This window comes from Canis aureus, chromosome 28, assembly GCF_053574225.1.
Source record: "Canis aureus isolate CA01 chromosome 28, VMU_Caureus_v.1.0, whole genome shotgun sequence".
Taxonomy (NCBI): Eukaryota; Metazoa; Chordata; class Mammalia; order Carnivora; family Canidae; genus Canis; species Canis aureus.
The window spans coordinates 25,760,644-25,767,624 of NC_135638.1; positions in this window are offsets into that span (position 1 = coordinate 25,760,644).

Consider the following 6,981-nt stretch of genomic DNA (forward strand, 5'->3'; position numbering starts at 1 on the left):
GTTTGTCAACATTTATTGTCCACAACGGAGGGCTGTAAGTGGCCACAGGAAAACAAGAAGACACACGTCTGCTGGGGATACATCAGCATCTACTTCAAAAGTTTGTTTTAAAATTTTTTAAAGATTTATTTATTTATTCATTTTAAGAATTTATTTATTTATTCATGAGAGACACAGAGAGAGAGGCAGAGACACAGGCAAAGGGAGAAGCAGGCTCCTCACAAGGAGCCCAGTGTGGGACTTGATCCCAGATTCCGGGATCATGCCCTGAGCCAAAGGCAGACGCTCAACCGCAAAGCCACCCAGGCATCCCTTATTTATTTATTTTAGAGAGAAAGTGTGTAAGGAGGGGGGCGGGAAGGAAGAGGCAGAGGGAGGGAGGGAGGGGAACAGACTCCCCACTGAGCATGGACCTCCACCTATGGCTTGATCCTAGACCAGGAGATCATGAACTAGCTGAAGCCAAGAGTAGGAAGCTCAACATACTAAGCCACCCAGATGCCCCAAAAGTTTGTTTTAATTTTAATAAAACTAGACAGAAAGATGATACAGCTGCAGAAGATGCATTTATGTATCACTCAGTGAAGCATGACTTTTCATTAGATCATATACCAGTTCTTCTAGATGAACTTCGCTCACCTTTAATTCCAGGTTTTCTTGTATATATTCAAAAAGCAAAACCATTGATATTAATGTGGTGATTTCATTAATAGCAGATGAAACATTTTTTCATAACCAAGTCCTTTGATTGCATTTAGATTAAATTCAGTTTTAAATGTTTAATCAAGGTATTCAGTGAAGGACCAAAAAATTTCAGTACTGGAACTTTTAAACAAATTGCAGCTATTGAAAACAAAGTTGCAAACAGGAAGACAGTGAAATGTACCCTTACAAGGCAGAGGAGAAATTGAACAATTAAACATGTAGAGCTTAAATGTTGTAAATGTTTTAATGTAAAAAATCTATAATTGCATTTATGCTTTGGAGGATTTTGACTTGTGGGGTCTTTTGACAAACTCTACTTTTAATTGAAAGAATTTAGATCCTGAAATGGAATGGATTGGCAGGTAAGCCTATAATTTTGCAGCATTTATAAAAGTATTTGTTAAAGAAATGTACTTTGACCTTAGGATAAATGAAAATACCCATGAAAATATTTGGTCTGAATTATTTACACTTTTCAACATAGAAAAAATTAGGACTATGAATCCATATTTAGCAGAATTTGTTCTCAGTTTACCAGGTACTTTGGCACCTGTAGAGAATATTTTCCCAACTAAAAATATTGTTGTCCAAGGGCACCTGGGTGGCTCAGTGGTTGAGCATCTGCTTTCAGCCTAAGTCAGGTTGTGATCCCAGGGTCCTGGGATCTGGGTCTCTGCCTTGGGCTCCTAGCAGGGAGCCTGCTTCTCCCTCTGCCTGTGTCTCTGCCTCTCTCTCTGTGTCTCTCATGAATAAATGAATAAAATCTTAAAAAAATATTGTTGTCCATAGGGGAATCAATTGAAGATGTACACAATTTAACATTTGTTAATCATAGAATACAACTTTGCAGAAAATTGTAGGCAGCTTCATATAATAATTAAAACTTGTAAGAGTGTAATAAAAAATATACTCTTCAAAATATTTCAATAAGGAAGACATAAGTAAGTAACCGATTAAACTACACAAATACATACCAAGAATGATTTTATTTTTAATCTTTCAATAATCCATATGAATATACATGGTAATTTGGTTGAATTTTGGTTTATTTTTTATTGGTTTTTTATTTTGGTTTTGGTTGAATATACATGGTAATTGTCTACTTTTAAAGAAATAATTTTACTTTGGAGTAGAATTAACATATAGGTCCACTCATATAATAAATTCAATTTATCCATCAAAATGCATAGAGTTTATATAATTTTGATTTATTACTGTGTTTTACTTTCAGAAGTGTGTAGGTTTGGGAGATAAATCAGATAGTTAGCTAGCTATGATTTTTCTCATTGTCTGAAAGTCCTGGGTACCTCTGACCTCTTTTCAAGTCACATGGATTTTAGTCTTTGTGTTGCTTTCTTTGAGAATTGATAGTTTTCCTACCTCATGATTGCACTTTTAGTTTAGCTTCCTCTAACCCTCTAATGCTACTCTTGATAAAACTAATCTGCTCATCTCAAGGAAGCCCTTAAATTCTCTTTTCTTAGATGTAGTACTAATGCACATTTCCTTTTCTGGAGAATACACACACACACACACACACACTACACACACACACATACACACACACACACACTCACACACGAGCTGCTTCTTAACTTGGCTCTAATGATGATTTTTTTTCCCTAACCAAAAACTATTTCTTTGGAAATCATGTTTCTACTCATTTTGACATTTCTGTTTCCTCTAGGAGTTGTTTTGTATCAAATCCTTTGCAATTGCTTAAGTAACCCAGCAATTACCCAATTCCTTAAAACATGTAAGAGAAATTTTATCTTTCCTTCCTGCTGAATATTTAAAATGTATTTAACAAAGTGAAGTAATTTTAAGATAAGATTTCACATAATTCTAAAATATGGTTTTATGGAGACCTGGTCCAGTGAATTGATATGTGAGAAGCCAGTCACTGGAAAATGGTACAAATTTAAACCTTTTTAAAATAGATTTTATTTATTTATTCACAAGAGACACATACAGAGAGGCAGAGACATAGAGGGAGAAGCAGGACTCGATTCCCCAGAGCAGGATCCAGCCCTAAGCCGAAATCAGACACTCAACCACTGGCCACCCAGTGTCCCAGAAAATGGTACAAATTTAGATAAATCTTTTGGATAATGTTTGATAATAGTTGTTTGTTGACATACATTTTAGTAAATAATTTCAACATGTTTTATAAAATTTTGTGAATGTGTATTTATTTAAAAAGTACTTTAAAATATAAGACCAGGGATCCCTGGGTGGCTCAGCGGTTTAGCGCCTGCCTTTGGCCCAGGGTGCGATCCTGCAGTCCCAGGATCGGGTCCCACATCGGGCTCCCTGCATGGAGCCTGCTTCTCCCTCTGCCTGTGTCTCTGCCTCTTTCTCCCCCTATGTCTATCATGAATAAATGAATAAAATCTTAAAAAAAAATAAAATAAAATATAAGACCAAATACATGTTTATCCACTATTTGGTTTAGGCATTCTAAAGTCCTTTGTCTAGTTTTATGGTCAATATGGTTAAAATAAATCTGCTGTGAAAAGTAGTTACTAATCGAGCACTTACTGTGTGCTATGCAGTGCATTAGTGATTTTTTTAAACATGGATTATTATTTTTTTTTATGATAGTCACAGAGAGAGAGAGAGAGAGAGAGAGAGAGAGGCAGAGACACAGGCAGAGGGAGAAGCAGGCTCCATGCACCGGGAGCCCGACGTGGGATTCGATCCCGGGTCTCCAGGATCGTGCCCTGGGCCAAAGGCAGGCGCCAAACCGCTGCGCCACCCAGGATCCTAAACATGGATTATTTAATTGAATCCTCAAAACAATCCTTTGAGGAAGGAAAATTAGCATCCCTATTTGTAGAGAAAGAAGTTGAGATTTAGGGAAGCCAAGCTCCTTCTTGCATTTATGTGGAAAATTGTGGAACTGAAACCTGTCTCAGGGGTGTCTGATTCAACCACATGTAACTACTACTTTATACTAAGATGGTCAGGGGAAATCCAAAGGTAGTCCTAGCCAAAACCAAACCCCAAGCCATCATCATCATCAATAATCAAACTAGGTAACTTTTATTTGTTTGTTTTTTCTCTCCATTTACACCTCCCAATTTATTTTAATTCCTTCTGCTCTTTTTTGACCTTTCTTGAGGCCTCTAAACATAGTCTTTTGCTACCTTCTTTTTAAAGTTTTAACTTTGTTCTCCACCTGAGTTTATTTTCTCTGAATAAGAAGAACAAAAGTTTCTCAAACTGGAGATCCAACAGAGGTATCAATGAGAATGGTGCTTTAAATGGTGCTTTCATTTGTGGTAATCTAATATCTCCTCAGTGACCTGGGCAATTGCCTTGTTACTGAAGTTATGACCATCCGTTCTCAGTGTCAGGGTTTGTTGATGATGTTTCTAAAAGCATCAGTGTATGGGGCAGCCCTAGTGGCTCAGTGGTTTAGCACCACCTTCAGCCGGGGACCTGATCCTGGAGACCCGAGATTGAGTCCCACATGGGGCTCCCTGCGTGGAGCCTGCTTCTCCCTCTGCCTGTGCCTGTGCCTGTGCCTCTGCCTCTCTCTGTCTCTCATGAATAAATAAATTAAAAAAAAAAAAAGAAGGCATTAGTGTAAGTAGGTAAGAATATCTTTAATTGCCTAATAGAAAAAGAATGGAGGATGGAATATGTAAACAGAATGTTGGAGCCAAAAGAAGGCCAGATTGGACAGTAGCTGGTACAATGGAGGCTTCGTGGCATTTTAAGTAGAAGGTAGTAGGAGCGCTGCATTCTCACATTTCTCCAGTGTGATGACTCTGCTGCTGTGATCAGCCCTGTATTCCTGTTGTGTGCAGTGAATTAACGTCAGCAAGACAGTTCAATTTGTCACATTAAAGTAATGGAGTAATTTGGATTTTTTTTTTTTTTTTTTTTTTGTTATTTTGGGAAAGGGGATTTTTTTTTTTTTTTTTCCTTGGAACAGATTCATTTATCTTTATTTATTTATTTTTTTTATTGGTGTTCAATTTACTAACATACAGAATAACACCCAGTGCCCGTCACCCATTCACTCCCACCCCCCGCCCTCCTCCCCTTCTACCACCCCTAGTTCGTTTCCCAGAGTTAGCAGTCTTTACGTTCTGTCTCCCTTTCTGATATTTCCCACACATTTCTTCTCCCTTCCCTTATTTTCCCTTTCACTATTATTTATATTCCCCAAATGAATGAGAACATATAATGTTTGTCCTTCTCCGACTGACTTACTTCACTCAGCATAATACCCTCCAGTTCCATCCACGTTGAAGCAAATGGTGGGTATTTGTCATTTCTAATAGCTGAGTAATATTCCATTGTATACATAAACCACATCTTCTTTATCCATTCATCTTTCGTTGGACACCGAGGCTCCTTCCACAGTTTGGCTATAGTGGCCATTGCTGCTAGAAACATCGGGGTGCAGGTGTCCCGGCGTTTCATTGCATTTGTATCTTTGGGGTAAATCCCCAACAGTGCAATTGCTGGGTCGTAGGGCAGGTATATTTTTAACTGTTTGAGGAACCTCCACACAGTTTTCCAGAGTGGCTGCACCAGTTCACATTCCCACCAACAGTGTAGGAGGGTTCCCTTTTCTCCGCATCCTCTCCAACATTTGTTGTTTCCTGCCTTGTTAATTTTCCCCATTCTCACTGGTGTGAGGTGGTATCTCATTGTAGTTTTGATTTGTATTTCCCTGATGGCAAGTGATGCAGAGCATTTTCTCATATGCATGTTGGCCATGTCTATGTCTTCCTCTGTGAGATTTCTGTTCATGTCTTTTGCCCATTTCATGATTGGATTGTTTGTTTCTTTGGTGTTGAGTTTAATAAGTTCTTTATAGATCTTGGAAACTAGCCCTTTATCTGATATGTCATTTGCAAATATCTTCTCCCATTCTGTAGGTTGTCTTTGAGTTTTGTTGACTGTATCCTTTGCTGTGCAAAAGCTTCTTATCTTGATGAAGTCCCAATAGTTCATTTTTGCTTTTGTTTCTTTTGCCTTTGTGGATGTATCTTGCAAGAAGTTACTATGGCCGAGTTCAAAAAGGGTGTTGCCTGTGTTCTTCTCTAGGATTTTGATGGAATCTTGTCTCACATTTAGATCTTTCATCCATTTTGAGTTTATCTTTGTGTATGGTGAAAGAGAGTGGTCTAGTTTCATTCTTCTGCATGTGGATGTCCAATTTTCCCAGCACCATTTATTGAAGAGACTGTCTTTCTTCCAATGGATAGTCTTTCCTCCTTTATCGAATATTAGTTGCCCATAAAGTTCAGGGTCCACTTCTGGATTCTCTATTCTGTTCCACTGATCTATGTGTCTGTTTTTGTGCCAGTACCACACTGTCTTGATGACCACAGCTTTGTAGTACAACCTGAAATCTGGCATTGTGATGCCCCCAGATATGGTTTTCTTTTTTAAAATTCCCCTGGCTATTCGGGGTCTTTTCTGATTCCACACAAATCTTAAAATAATTTGTTCTAACTCTCTGAAGAAAGTCCATGGTATTTTGATAGGGATTGCATTAAACGTGTATATTGCCCTGGGTAACATTGACATTTTCACAATATTAATTCTGCCAATCCATGAGCATGGAATATTTTTCCATCTCTTTGTGTCTTCCTCAATTTCTTTCAGAAGTGTTCTATAGTTTTTAGGGTATAGATCCTTTACATCTTTGGTGAGGTTTATTCCTAGGTATCTTATGCTTTTGGGTGCAGTAATTTGGATTTTATTGGCAATTATGTTTTCCATATTCAACATACATTTCTGTATTTTAAGCTTATTTTTCTACCTAATTGTATGTGTTTGTACATATTTAAGTTGCCTTAGAATAACAATAAATTGAGTCAGTATTGGGGATACAAGTGATTTTTTTTTCCTTTAAAAGGGGACTATGTATTTCTTATGTTTGAGAAACACTGTGACAAATACTGCTCAACTTCTCCCTTCTATCACAAGTTGGAATGCCTTCATCTCGATCTCTTGGGACTCTCTTTCTGCTGAGCACCAATGTGCTAATGAATTAACAAGCTGTTTCCCTTGGATCCTTCTGTAGGTGACTCTTGACACCATGGGTGGCTTCTGGCAGTAGATTTGAGGGCTTCTTGTTGGATAAAGTAAGAGATCATTTTGGCTGGAGGGTCTCTGGACCATTTGTGTTACACAATACATGCTAAATTTACCCAAGAGTGAACTGTGGTCTGTGCAAACCTTTGACGTGTTTCTTTCTTTTTTTTTTAAGATTTTGTTTTTTTATTTATTCATGACAGAGAGAGAGAG